The sequence below is a fragment of the Pseudophryne corroboree genome, chromosome 6 (genome assembly GCF_028390025.1).
Source record: "Pseudophryne corroboree isolate aPseCor3 chromosome 6, aPseCor3.hap2, whole genome shotgun sequence".
Taxonomy (NCBI): Eukaryota; Metazoa; Chordata; class Amphibia; order Anura; family Myobatrachidae; genus Pseudophryne; species Pseudophryne corroboree.
In genome coordinates, this window is record NC_086449.1 from 365599673 (window position 1) to 365615481 (window position 15809).

The window sequence follows — 15809 nt, forward strand, 5'->3', positions numbered from 1 at the left end:
GTGCCCTGTCTCCTGCGGAGCCGCTATTCCGCATGGTCCTGACGGAGTCCCCAGCATCCACTACGGACTACGAGAAATAGAATTATCGGTAAGTAAATTCTTATTTTATATATATATATATATATATATATATATATATATATATACACACATACACATGCATATACACATATACATAGCATATTAAACATGCATACATATATATACACACATACAGTACACATATATATATATATATATACACATGTGTATATATATATATATATCGTGTGTGTTTATATGTATGTATATACATGTGTATATATGTATGCACATGGATATATATATGTACTATAATTAAAATAAAGTAAACTTTTATTGCACTTACAAGTGCCACCAGGAAGACAGCAGGCTGCAGAGGATGCTAGACAGCCATTAATAATACTCGTGCAGCTAAAAAAAAATAAAAAAAATAAAAATCTTTTTTTTTAGTGGAGGGGGGTTTCTGGGTGCTCGGACCCCCCCCTGGGTGCGCCACTGAACTATTATGGTATTGGCCAAAAAGTTCTGTTTTGGTCTCATCACTCCAAATGACTTTATTATAGAAGTTTTGAGGCTTGTCTCTGTGCTGTTTGGAGTATTGTAAGCGGGATGCTTTGTGGCATTTGCGTAGTAATGGCTTTCTTCTGGCGACTCGACCATGCAGCCCATTTTTCTTCAAATGCCTCCTTATTGTGCATCTTGAAACAACCACACCACTTTTCTCTAACGTCCTAAGTGGATGCTGGGGACTCCGTAAGGACCATGGGGAATAGCGGCTCCGCAGGAGACTGGGCACATCTAAAGAAAGCTTTAGGACTATCTGGTGTGCACTGGCTCCTCCCCCTATGACCCTCCTCCAAGCCTCAGTTAGATCTCTGTGCCCGAACGAGAAGGGTGCACACTAGGGGCTCTCCTGAGCTTCTTAGTGAAAGTTTTGGTTTAGGTTTTTTATTTTCAGTGAGACCTGCTGGCAACAGGCTCACTGCATCGAGGGACTAAGGGGAGAAGAAGCGAACTCACCTGCGTGCAGAGCGGATTGGGCTTCTTAGGCTACTGGACATTAGCTCCAGAGGGACGATCACAGGCCCAGCTTGGATGGGTCCCAGAGCCGCGCCGCCGGCCCCCTTACAGAGCCAGAAGGCAGAAGAGGTCCGGAAAATCGGCGGCAGAAGACGTCCTGTCTTCAACAAGGTAGCGCACAGCACTGCAGCTGTGCGCCATTGCTCTCAGCACACTTCACACTCCGGTCACTGAGGGTGCAGGGCGCGGGGGGGGGGGCACCCTGAGACGCAATAAAAAACACCTTGGATGGCAAAAAATGCATCACATATAGCTCCTGGGCTATATGGATGCATTTAACCCCTGCCAGAATATACAGAAAAACGGGAAGATAAGGCCGCCGATAAGGGGGCGGAGCCTATCTCCTCAGCACACTGGCGCCATTTTCCCTCACAGCTCCGTTGGAGGGAAGCTCCCTGGCTCTCCCCTGCAGTCACTACACTACAGAAAGGGTTAAAAAAGAGAGGGGGGCACTAATTAGGCGCAGTATTAACTATACAGCAGCTATAAGGGGAAAAACACTTATATAAGGTTATCCCTGTATATATATATATATATATATATATATATATATATAGCGCTCTGGTGTGTGCTGGCAAACTCTCCCTCTGTCTCCCCAAAGGGCTAGTGGGGTCCTGTCCTCTATCAGAGCATTCCCTGTGTGTGTGCTGTATGTCGGTACTTTTGTGTCGACATGTATGAGGAGAAAAATGATGTGGAGACGGAGCAGATTGCCTGTAATAGTGATGTCACCCCTAGGGGGTCGACACCTGAGTGGATGAACTGTTGGAAGAAATTACGTGACAGTGTCAGCTCTGTATAAAAGACAGTGGTTGACATGAGACAGCCGGCTACTCAGCTTGTGCCTGTCCAGACGTCTCATAGGCCGTCAGGCCCGTTACCTCAGATGGCAGTTATAGACGCCGACACGGATACTGACTCCAGTGTCGACGGTGAAGAGACAAATGTGACTTCCAGTAGGGCCACACGTTACATGATTGAGGCAATGAAAAATGTTTTACACATTTCTGATAATACGAGTACCACCAAAAAGGGGTATTATGTTCGGTGAGGAAAAACTACCTGTAGTTTTCCTGAATCTGAGAAATTAAATGAGGTGTGTGATGATGCGTGGGTTTCCCCCGATAACTGATAATTTCTAAAATGTTATTGGCATTATATCCTTTCCCGCTAGAGGTTAGGGTGCGTTGGGAAACACCCCCTAGGGTGGATAAACGCTCACACGCTTGTAAGGGCTCTAACCTCTCCTGAGATGGCCGCCCTTAAGGATCCTGCTGATAGAAAGCAGGAGGGTATCCTAAAATGTATTTACACACATACTGGTGTTATACTGCGACCAGCAATCGCCTCAGCCTGGATGTGCAGTGCTGGGTCGGCGTGGTCGGATTCCCTGACTGAAAATATTGATACCCTAGATAGGGACAGTATATTTTTGCCTATAGAGCATTTGAAAGATGCATTTCTATATATGCGTGATGCACAGCGGAATATTTGCCGACTGGCATCAAGAGTAAGTGCGTTGTCCATTTCTACCAGTAGAGGGTTATGGACACGTCAGTGGTCAGGTGATGCGTATTCCAAATGGCATTTGGAAGTATTGCTTTATTAAGGGGAGGAGTTATTTGGGGTCGGTCTTTTAGACCTGGTGGCCACGGCAACAGCTGGGAAATCCACGTTTGTACCCCAGGTCGCCTCTCAACATGAGAAGACGCCGTATTATCAGGCGCAGTCTTTTCGTGGACAAGCGGGCAAAAGGTTCCTCTTTTCTGCCCCGTGACAGAGGGAGAGGAAAAAGGCTGCAGAAATCAGCCAGTTCCCAGGAACAGAAACCCTCTCCCGCCTCTGCCAAGCCCTCAGTATACGCTGGGGCTTTACAAGCAGAATCAGGCACGGTGGGGGGCCCGTCTCAATGAATTTCAGCGCGCAGTGGGCTCACTCGCAAGTAGACCCCTGGATCCTTCAGGTGATATCTCAGGGGTACAAATTAGAATTCGAGACGTCTCCCCCTAGCCGTTTCCTAAAGTCGGCTTTACCGATGTCTCCTTCTGACAGGGAGACAGTTTTGGAAGCCATTCACAAGCTGTATTCCCAGCAGCTGATAATCAAGATACCCCTCCTGCAACAGGGAACGGGGTATTGTTCCACACTGTGGTGGTACCGAAGCCGGACGGCTCTGTGAGACCGATTCTAAATCTAAAATCTTTGAACACTTACATACAGAGGTTCAAATTCAAGATTGAGTCACTCAGAGCAGTGATTGCGAACCTGGAAGAAGGGGACTACATGATGTCTCGGGACATCAAGGATGCTTACCTTCATGTCAAAATTTACCCTTCTCACCAAGGGTACCTCAGGTTTATGGTACAGAACTGTCACTATCAGTTCAGACGCTGCCGTATGGATGGTCCACGGCACCCCGGGTCTTTACCAAGGTAATGGCCGAAATGATGATATTCCTTCGAAGGAAGGGAATTTTAGTTATCCCTTACTTGGACAATTCCCTGATAAGGGTAAGATCCAGGGAACAGTTGGAGGTCGGTGTAGCACTATCTCAGGTAGTGTTGCGGCAGCACGATTGGATTCTCAATATTCCAAAATCGCAGCTGGTTCCGACGACTTGTCTTCTGTTCCTAGGGATGATCCTGGACACAGTCCAGAAAAAGGTGTTTCTCCCGGAGGAGAAAGCCAGGGAGTTATCCGAGCTAGTCAGGAACCTCCTAAAACCGAGCTAAGTCTCAGTGCATCAATGCACAAGGGTTCTGGGTAAAATGGTGGCTTCCTACGAAGCAATCCCATTCGGCAGATTCCACGCAAGAACTTTCCAGTGGGACCTGCTGGACAAATGGTCCGGGTCGCATCTTCAGATGCATCAGCGGATAACCCTGTCACCAAGGACAAGGGTGTCCCTCCTGTGGTGGTTGCAGAGTGCTCATCTTCTAGAGGGCCGCAGATTCGGCATTCAGGACTGGGTCCTGGTGACAACGGATGCCAGCCTGCGAGGCTGGGGAGCAGTCACACAGGGAAGGAATATCCAGGGCTTAGGGTCAAGCCTGGAGACATCACTTCACATAAATATCCTGAAGCTAAGGGACATTTACAATGCTCTAAGCTTAGCAAGACCTCTGCTTCAAGGTCAGCCGGTGTTGATCCAGTCGGACAACATCACGGCAGTCACCCACGTAAACAGACAGGGTGGCACAAGAAGCTGGAGGGCAATGGCAGAAGCTGCAAGGATTCTTCGCTGGGCGGAAAATCATGTGATAGCACTGTCGGCAGTATTCATTCCGGGAGTGGACAACTGGGAAGCAAACTTCCTCAGCACGACCTCCACCCAGGAGAGTGGGGACTTCACCCAGAAGTCTTCCACATGATTATAAACCGTTGGGAAAAACTCGACAGGTATTGCGCCAGGTCCAGGGACCCTCAGGCAATAGCTGTAGACGCTCTGGTAACACCGTGGGTGTACCAGTCAGGGTATGTGTTCCCTCCTCTGCCTCTCATACCCAAGGTACTGAGATTGATAAGATGGAGAGGAGTAAGCACTATATTCGTGGCTCCGGATTGGCCAAGAAGGACTTGGTAACCGGAACTTCAAGAGATGCTCACGGAGGATCCGTGGCCTCTACCTCTAAGAAGGGACCTGCTCCAGCAAGGACCCTGTCTGTTCCAAGACTTATCGCGGCTGCGTTTGACGGCATGGCGGTTGAACGCCGGATCCTGAAGGAAAAAAGGCATTCCGGATGAAGTTATCCCTATCCTGATCAAAGCCAGGAAGGATGTAACCGCAAAAACATTATCACCGCAATTGGCGAAAATACGTTGCGTGATGCGAGGAAAGTAAGGCCCGACGGAGGAAATTCAACTGGGTCGATTCCTACATTTCCTGCAAACAGGAGTGTCTATGGGCCTGAAATTAGGGTCCATTAAGGTTCAAATTTCGGCCCTGTCAATTTTCTTCCAAAAAGAACTAGCTTCAGTCCCTGAAGTTCAGACGTTTGTAAAAGGGGTACTGCATATACAGCCTCCTTTTGTGCCTCCAGTGGCACTTTGGGATCTCAATGTAGTTTTGGGTTCCAAAAGTCACATTGGTTTGAACCACTTAAATCTGTGGAGTTAAAATATCTCACATGGAAAGTGGTCATGCTGTTGGCCCTGGCCTGGGCCAGGCGCGTGTCAGAATTGGCGGCTTTATCCTAAAAAAGCCCTTATCTGATTTTCCATTCGGACAGGGCGGAATTGAGGACTCGTCCTAAGTTTCTCCCTAAGGTGGTTTCAGCGTTTCACCTGAACCAACCTATTTGTGGTGCCTGCGGCTACTAGGGACTTGGAGGACTCCAAGTTGCTAGACGTTGTCAGGGCCCTGAAAATATATGTTTCCAGGACGGCTGGAGTCAGGAAATCTGACTCGCTGTTTATCCTGTATGCACCCAACAAGCTGGGTGCTCCTGCTTCTAAGCATACTATTGCTCGTTGGATTTGTAGTACAATTCAGCTTGCACATTCTGTGGCAGGCCTGCCACAGCCAAAAATCTGTAAATGCCCACTCCACAAGGAAGGTGGGCTCATCTTGGGCGGCTGCCCGAGGGGTCTCGGCTTTACAACTTTGCCGAGCAGCTATTTGGTCAGGAGCAAATACGTTTGTAAAATTCTACAAAATTGATATCCTGGCTGAGGAGGACCTGGAGTTCTCTCATTTGGTGCTGCAGAGTCATCCGCACTCTCCCGCCCGTTTGGGAGCTTTGGTATATTCCCCATGGTCCTTACGGAGTCCCCAGCATCCACTTAGGACGTTAGAGAAAATAAGAATTTACTTACCGATAATTCTATTTCTCATAGTCCGTAGTGGATGCTGGGCGCCCATCCCAAGTGCGGATTGTCTGCAATACTGGTACATAGTTATTGTTACCAAAAAAATCGGGTTATTGCTGTAGTGAGCCATCTTTTCTAGAGGCTCCTCTGTTATCATGCTGTTAACTGGGTTCAGATCACAAGTTGTACGGTGTGATTGGTGTGGCTGGTATGAGTCTTACCCGGGATTCAAAATCCTTCCTTATTGTGTACGCTCGTCCGGGCACAGTATCCTAACTGAGGCTTGGAGGAGGGTCATAGGGGGAGGAGCCAGTGCACACCAGATAGTCCTAAAGCTTTCTTTAGATGTGCCCTGTCTCCTGCGGAGCCGCTATTCCCCATGGTCCTTACGGAGTCCCCAGCATCCACTACGGACTATGAGAAATAGAATTATCGGTAAGTAAATTCTTATTTTTTTTTCCAGAGAGTCCTGTATTTCACCTGAAGTTATTTGTGGATTTTTCTTTGCATCCCGAACAATTTTCCTGGCAGTTGTGGCTGAAATTTTTGTTGGTCTACCTTACCTTGATTTGGTTTCCACAGAATCCCTCATTTTCCACTTCTTAATTAGAGTTTAAACACTGCTGATTGTCATTCTTAATTGCTTGGATATCTTTTTATATCCCTTTCCTGTTTTATACAGTTCAATTACCTTTTCCCGCAGATCCTTTGACAATTCTTTTGCTTTACCCATGACTCAGAATCCAGACACGTCAGTGCAGCACTGGATGAAAGATGCAAGGGTCTTTCAGGAGTCCAGAAACTCACTGACCTTTTACACACACACACACACACACACACACACACACTGATTACAAGCAAACAGTTCACAGGTGAGGATGGTTACCTTTAGTAGCCATTCAAACCCGTTTGTGTCAACTTGTGTGCATGTTATCAGGCCAAAATCTCCAGGGTATGTAAACTTTTGATCAGGGTTATCTGGGTAGTTTCTGTTGTCATTATGATTTAAAAAGAGTAAACACAGTTGTTTGACAATAAATGGCATCACCCAACCACTAACCATGAGTGAAGGAAAAGTTTGTGAGTTATCATTCATATTCTCTGACAAATGGCCAGAAAATCACAAATTCTGCTAGGGTATGTAAACTTATGAGCACAACTGTGTATATATGTGTGTGTGTGTATATATATATATATATATATATATATATATATCTATAGTATGTAAATAAAAGACCAATGATCCAGCACACAGCCATATAAAAAAAAAAAAAAAAAAATATATATATATATATATATATATATATATATACAGGTTGAGTATCCCATATCCAAATATTCCGAAATACGGAATATTCCGAAATATGGAATTTTTTGAGTGAGACTGAGATAGTGAAATCTTTGTTTTCTGTGGCTCAATGTACACAAACTTTGTTTAATACATAAAATAATTAAAAATATTGTATTAAATGACCTTCAGGCTGTGTGTATAAGGTGTATATGAAACATAAATGAATTGTGTGAATGTAGACACACTTTGTTTAATGCACAAAGTTATAAAAAATATTGGCTAAAATGACCTTCAGGCTTTGTGTATAAGGTGTATATGAAACATAAATGCATTCTGTGCTTAGACATGGGTCCCATCGCATTCGCCATGATCTCTCATTATGGTATGCAATTATTCCAAAATACGGAATAATCCGATATCCAAAATACCTCTGGTCCCAAGCATTTTGGATATGGGATACTCAACCTGTATGTATATGTATATATATATATATATATATATATATATATATATATATATATATATATATATATATATAATTTTTTTTTTTTTTTTTTATATATATATATTAGATAAAAATTTTCTTGATGTGCTCTCAATCTACAACTACTGTTTGATTAAATCTAATTCAGTTAGTAGATTTCAAATCGCTTCATTTAGCGTTATCACTTTTACAATAGGCAAGCTTCAACACAGAGAAGATCCCCTGTCGATGGAGACCAACATAAAATAGAAATACAATAGTATCTCTGTGGAGCACACTTCTTTGGAGTAAATTATAAAGTATTCTTGATTGAATAATATTATAGAGAGGATTGGGTTATAATAAAGAGGATGACCTTGCACAATTAAACACCCTTTTAAAAAAAAACAAACACTTACATTTATTAATAAAACAATATGATTCAAATTCACATTTACATTAAAAGGAAATGATGATAAACATTTCTTTTACAGGATAATTTTGTTCATTAAAAATAGAATGATTTGTTTCAACTTTTCAGATATAATATAATGAATGTTATCAGGCCTCTTTTAATTTCCTGGCGACCCTCAGACAGGCGTAGCCCCGGGAGGAACCCGGGGCCGCAAGGTGCGTTCGAAGTGTCGATTATCAATGTGTCCTGAAATTCACACTAATTCTCACAGCTAGCTGCGTTCTTCATCGGCTCGAGTGATCCACCGCTAAAAGAGGCCTGATAACATTCAGTCCACCTTTGGATTTCTATCCTTACAGACATATAGGATTGCTACGGGAAAATTAAGAGAAGCTGGATAAGCTATTCATTAATAATCCCTTTGGAGAATAATATAAATTATTAGGTGGTCGCAAATAGGGAACCCCACCAAGTGTTGCCAAATTGTGGAAATTAATTTTTCAGAATTTTCAAATCTACTTTATAATTATTTTTAGTACCTTTTTTTGGTTTAGTTATGGAATACATTCTTTAGGAAAAATACAGCTTTTCAAAATAAACAAAGATTGGTTATTCAGAAAACACCCCTGAAGAAATAGCTATAAGACGAAACGCGTTGGTGAAAGCATTTCATTATATTATATCTGAAAAGTTGAAACAAATCATTGTATTTTTAATGAACAATATTATCCCGTAAAATAAATGTTTATTAACATTTCCTTTTAATGTAAATGTGAATTTGAATCATATTGTTTTATTAATAAATGTTTTTTTTTTTTTAAAGGGTGTTTACTTGTGCAAGGTCATCCTCTCTTTATTACAACCCAATCCTCTCTATAATATTATTCAATCAATAATACTTTATAATTTACCCTAAAGATGTGTGCTCCACAGAGATACTATTGTGTATGTATGTCTATCTATCTATCTATCTATCTATATATATATATATATATATATATATATAAAACCAATGAGCCAGCACCCAGCGATATAAATACATATAAAGACACCACTCTGAACCATAAACAAGTAGTTTTCACACTCACACCCTCGTGGGATGATCAGCAAATACAGTAAGTTTGTAGACTTTTTATGATGGAACTTTAACAAAACAGTAGCAGAGGCCCAACAGCCTGATTCAACTACTCCAAAGGCCGTTTTCGTCAGGGGCATATAGACACACTCAGAAAGCCGGATGATAAAGCGCCACAATTAACTAATCACGTGACAGAGTAAATTAAACAACAATACAGCCCCACCTAAGTAGTGGATGGGGATCAGGGAATGGGTGCTCGGGGAAATAGGAATCCCTGAGAGGGACTCCCAACTCATAATGTGTCTCTCTTCTGCAGCACATCACAGGTAACCAGGGAAACTGCTATTGGACATGCACACCAGCAGTATACAATGTCATATAATTCCACAGGTGTAGAAGTGGAGCTGTGATACCTGAAGTAAAGCAATTAGACAATATATACACAACAGTGTATGCCCTGGTATCGTACACGGAAGGACTCCACAACCTAAGGGAGACATGAGCCAAGCTGGCAGGACCATACACACAGAGGGGTCAAAACCATAATAGGGAAAAACATAATCAAGCTGCAGACATCAAAGAAAGCATCACTGTGAAGTAAACCACACAGGGTTATCCATAAACAGCAATGCTATCATGACGAGAGTAACGCCGGTGTAGCGCTAGGCACAGCTGGCTAGAGCAGACCGATATGTCCTTAAAACAATACACATGAATGATCCAGAAAACGAAAAAAAACAAGGGAGTCCACAACAGTGCTGCAAACACCAGGAGGGGCATAACAAAAATCAAAACACGCAGTTGTGTGAATACATGGTGGAAGACAATATAAGTGGCTTAAAAACAAACATGCAAATGTACAAGAATGCTATTATGGAGTACACAGCGGTATTCACAAATGCACAAACCCAGCTACAAACCAATGTCCAATGGTGCGCTACAAACCGTGATGCCATTCCGAGGTGCAGGCACCCCACAAAGACATTTCAAATCTGCAAAAAGGAAAGATTAGTAACAGATCACGTCCCATCTTGAAGTTGGGGACAGGCATTTCTACTTACACATCCACTGTAATTCCCGTTGGAGTCGAATCTTTTCCCTATCTTCCTCCTCCTCCTGAAGGATGGTGTGTGGTCAATGATATACTTAAGTTGGCCAACAGTACACTTTTCTATAAAATGTCTTGCAACCGGTAAATTCTTCAGATCAAATGCGTAGCTACCATAGGCGCAGACAGTGCAGCTGCTATGGGGCCCAGAGCTGAGAGGGGCCCATCTTCCCTGTCGCAGTTTCATGTGTTATACGTTTTTCATCATAGGTTAGTATTGTACATAGTGGTCCTTACAAACTTTTGCCTTGGGCCCTGCAATATAACTAGTTAAACACCTGGACCTGCTCATTGTAATGTGGTAGAAAATTAACTGGTGGGCATTATAAAGTTGCATAATATGAACTAGGGCACCATAATGTGGCACATTATGAACTGGTGGCACTGTAATGTTACAAAATAAGAACTAGGGTACTATAATGTGGCACAATATGAACTGGGGACGCTGTAGTGTGGCATAATAACTGGGGCACTGTACTGTATGTCATAATGTGAATTGGGGGTGTTGTCTGGCATAATGTAAACTGGCAGCTCTACAATGTGACATAATGGGAACTAGGGTACTACTATAGTTAATAAAAATAAACTAGGGCACTACTATGGGGCATAACATTAACAGCTGCTGTGGAGAGGTGTCTCTAGAAGCATTTGGACAGGGGCCCTTCAAAATGTTGCTATGGGGCCCAGAAAGTTCTGGCTATGGCCCTGCTTCAGATCCTGTTTAACCCCACTGGGAAGTGGTCTCTGGCTCCACTCCTGCACCTGTGGCATGATCTGACATAGTATAATGCTTGTGTACATGTCCGATAGTGGCTTCCCCAGTCTCCCTGGTTACCTGTGATGTGCTGCAGAGAACAGGCACATCATGAGCCAGAAATCCCATCAGGGGATGCAGTAAATTTACATACCATCAAAATCCCGACAACTATTGATCGACTGTCAAATTACCGACATTTAAAATACAGACAAGGTCATAATACCGGCATTTAAAATGTCGACAGGTCAACAAGTCGACATGACTTTTTAATTGAAACAGACTTGTTCATACTTTACCATCCCATTGGACCTGGAGGAGGAATGTAATGGTGTGCCGAGCACAGCGAGCCATGCAAGGGGACACGGTACACTTATAAGGTGTCCATGTCAACGTATGTCAACATATACACAAATGAAAAACTCTTGTCGACTTTTTGACCTGTCGAAATTTTAAATTGCAGTATTTTGACCTAGTCGGGATTTTGATTGTAGGTATTTCATACTGATCCCCCTGTCAGGGCTTTCTAGTTCACTGACCACCACCCACTACTCAGGCAGGACTGTGTTGTTTCATTTACTCTGTGATTGGTTAATTGGAGAGCTCCCACCCTTTATTATCTGATTTATCAGTGTCTCTCTATTCCCCTGACAAACTGCATTGGAGCAGTTGAATCAGGCTGTTGGGCCTCTGCTACCGTTATGTACACTTTGCTCATGATGGAAGTTTTTTTTTTTTTTTTTTTAAATATCTGTATTGGTTTTTTTTTTAAGAACAAAGACCATAACAATAAAGGAATGTTACAGATAAGCAAATAGATAAAGGAGAGTTGGGGTAAAAGGCCGTATTCATGGCCCAATTTGGGGAGAGATGTGTGCTGAGCGAACCGCTCGGCACACATCTCTCCCCCCGCTCAGCACAGCGCGATGTGTGCTGAGCGTGCGGGGGGAGACGAGGGGGGACCAATCTAGCACCAGCGATAGAGATGCGCGGTGCTGCGCATCGCTATCGCTGTGAGGGGTACACCCGGAGTGATCGCTGCTTAAAATCTAAGCAATCTAGTCAGATTGCTTAGATTTTAAGCAGCGATTGCTCCGTGAGTACCCCCCTTTACAGTGATACAATCTCAACAATCAGACAGTATAGATCCATATGGCATCATTTAAGGAGAGATGGCATAAGTAATATCACAGTCAGATCAAAAAGTGCAGCAATAAGTACAGTAACCAGACTCACATTGTATAATACTACACAGGACAAGGATAAGAGGCAAAGGGAAGGATTGGTGGGGGAGGGAGGGGGGGGGGGGATAGAGCAAGGGAGTAATGCAGATATCAGCAGAGACAATATTCGACTAATGCAAATGAGGTCAACGGAAAAGGTAGTTTGACAGAAGTCAGTGGGCGGTGAGAATTATGAGGAATAAAAGGTCCTAATATGATCTAAACTGGGAGACAAAGCCTCTGGTAGGATTCCCAGGTAAGAGAACCAAACAGTTGCAAGACATGTTTTTGTTGTGAGGGAAAAAGACTCAATATAGGGACTTAATTTGTTATAAAAACGGACAGCGGCATGTTCTAGGTCAGGAAGGGTGGATTGGCGTATTAAATACAAAGCAAAGTTTTAAGGTTCTCCAGCATAGGGGCAGTCTTGTGGATCCAGTGATTTAAAATGAGTTTTTTCCCCAATGTCAGCAAAACTTATAAGAAATGGGTAAAATGTACCTGGGAGGGAGGCAAGTGTCATGCTGAAGTGCACAAGCCTAAAATAGGGAGGTAACTCATAATGAAACTATAATAAATCCACTCTGTGCCGATTATAGAAACCTAGAATTTGAAGGCAGATAAGAAGAGAACCACTTGGCCCATCTAGTCTGTCCCTTTTTTTTTATTTTATTTTTTTACTTTAGGCAATCACAACCCTTTTTGAACCTTAATTCTTTGTAAGGATAGCCATATGCCTATCCCAAGCATGTTTAAATTGCTCTACATCCTGAGTGCTTGTCCTGCAGTCTTCTCTGAAGAGGGGGTGAGACGGTCGCATTCACATCAGTGACCAGTTAAAAATCCACTGGGGTTGCTCCCAAGAAGTCCAAAAGACATCCACATATAGAGAGGCAAATAGAGGGGCATTCACCAGAATTTTGCACTTAAAATCAAGAATTGTAATTCATACTTATCAGCATGGTAATACAGCTTATCGACGTTTTGATCCTATCAGGATCATCCTCAAGATGCGCAACTTTGCAACAGATACAGCCAATGTCAGCTGTCCATATTCACCAGTGTCAAAAGCGGATAATGCCTGACAGGCCCCTTAATATACCCATAATAATCTCAAACAATGGCGCCAAAAAAATCAGCACCAATCAATACACATCGAACATACCAAGCCAACTAAGGGTATACCATTATGCACCTTTGCAATAGCTTGCTATGCTCAAACTCTAAGAGTCAGGAACTCCCCCCTAACTTAGAATACTCGCCGCCGCCAGCAGCGACAGAAGTCACAGCACAGAGGGCAACGCACGATACATCTGGTAAGCAGTGCGCATGTGCAGCCGTGTCTCACTGCTGCTGGGGCGTGCCTTCCATCGGTCACAGAAATGACAACTGAATAATTAAGAGTAGATAACTCCTGCCAAAACTGAAGGCGTTAATACAGCCGGGCTACATACTCATGGATGTCACTGATTGATTATAGCAAATGCAAACATTAAAATTACAATCAAGACTAGTTCAAAAAAGATCCTTATGGGGTATCAGGAGCCAGTCAGGTAGAAATATCTGATTGTGCATACCCACATAAATAAACACTAAGGTCTAAGACAAAAAACAAAAATTGTAAAAAACCATAATATAAACACAATAATAAACATACATATATAGAATAAATATAAGAGTGTGTTGGCCAAAATTAACTTGCTCAGTATAACCTTATGTGAGCACTTCATGCATCGGAACTTGTATGCATGCAGGTGCATAGAGCAAGAGAAACTAATCTGCATGTTACTGTATCATACAAGAGATCAGGAATTCTTCAGAAGAGTAGTGTCATTATTATCGAGAGTCAATGAAGAAAAACATTGAGGGGATTACACTCATTTAGACCATTGGGTGACACAGTCCCTAGGCGAAAAATCCATCTCGCTTCCAGCTTCTTCAAAATAAGCGCCCTGCCACCGCATCGTGACAGCGGAGGTACCCAGTCAATGAAACAGCACTGCAGTGATGAAATCTGATGTCCATATGTCATAAAGTGGTAAGCCACTGGTTTTTCGGTTACCCCAGTGGACAAATCCTGTGGTTTCCCATTCTCTCTCGGAAGACACATGTGGTCATCCCCACATAGGATAACCCACAGGGGCATGTCAATAAGTAAATGACATACTCCATACGACAGTGGAGCTTATAGTGAATCCGGATAGGCCTTCCATTTTGTGGATGGGGGAAACTTACTCCTGGGACCATAGAGCGACAGGTGGTGCAACCTGTGCATTTAATACACCCATTTTTCGTTTTTTTCGCTTCGTACCACAACACATAAAGGTCACGGATAGTTACCATGCTTGTCTGTTCACATAAGAATGCTCTGTGTAGAAGTGCCATTTAATTCTGTGCGCAGGTGTGAACGGTTAGGTGTGAGCTATCAGGTAATGGTGGCCATAGAAATGAACAATCTTGCAGACATAGAGCTGCCACCTAATTGATTACCCGCCCCCCCTTCCTCCCCCCTCCAAAAAAAAAGAGCAGGCACTTACTATTAGGGTTGTAATGTGCTAGTCAACAATCAAAATGTCTACAAACAGTATGTGGACCCCAGAAGCCAGGAGCTGTGATGTCAGTGTAAGCATTAAGCTGCTTTCAGTACAATCGTAAACATGAATCACCATAAGTTTTATAGTATTGCTGTCACTCCTAAATTGCTAAAAGTAGTACATTATTTTACACTTGCCTATATCCCAGCGCCTTCCTCCTGAGGTCCACATATTGCTTGTAGACATTTTGAGGATCGACAAACTGTATTATCCCTGCCCTAAAGTTCCTTGTCCTCCAATATATCCATATCTCCCCAAGATCTGTCTGAATTACCTCAGACCTCAAATGTTAAAATAAATAAATCATTAGAGTATTTAAATATTTTTCTAAAATCGGTTTTGTTACTAGTGTATATTTTTGTTTTCCATATCTTTTTGTTACCCATTGATTATTGTATATTGGCCTTTGTTGGCTTTATTTTCAAAACTGCTATACCCGGTGCTTTTAGGAGTTTCAATAGTAGTGGGACCCCCGAATGGTAAAACAATTGAATTACCCCGTCAGGTACCTATTTGTATATTTGCCCAGCAGGGGGTGCGCAGTCCAATTGAGTCACCACCTTTGATTGTTATGTGGCATTGAATATAATTTGGTCCTCTGTTCATCTGCACTACTTCTAATTGGCATCCATCAGCCAAGGTATGAGGGGCAGAAGCATTCATGGGTATATGGGGTAGAGGCACACAAGTGGGCCGAGGCACAGAGGGTAAGAGTAGAGGACTGAGGCACAGATGGGAAGTGGAGTGACAGACTGCAGCGGTTAAGTACTTCTGTGCACTGCAGCTACTGCCATAGGTGTGCGCAGGGGGGGTGCCTGGTGCGCACAGGCACCCCCTAATGTCCGGCACCCCAATCTCACATGCCTGATGCAGCAATCGCCGAGCAGGCAGATTACTGTCCCCTCTGCGCTGCACCCTGTCAGGACTGCACTACTGACCGGACGCCTGGGATAATCAAGGGTGCCACTGCCAC

At 43.2% G+C, this 15809-nt stretch overlaps 1 protein-coding gene and 1 non-coding gene across 2 annotated transcripts in view; one reads left to right on the forward strand and one right to left on the reverse strand.

The window, feature by feature from the left end:
* The window catches only part of SND1 (staphylococcal nuclease and tudor domain containing 1), a 1401087-nt gene that overhangs the window by 802805 nt on the left and 582473 nt on the right, over positions 1-15809 (forward strand). The gene's annotated exons all lie outside the window — the stretch shown is intronic.
* On the reverse strand, positions 8249-8395 carry LOC134937921 (5.8S ribosomal RNA). The gene has a single exon (XR_010180608.1). It is a non-coding gene; the product is annotated as a 5.8S ribosomal RNA (ribosomal RNA).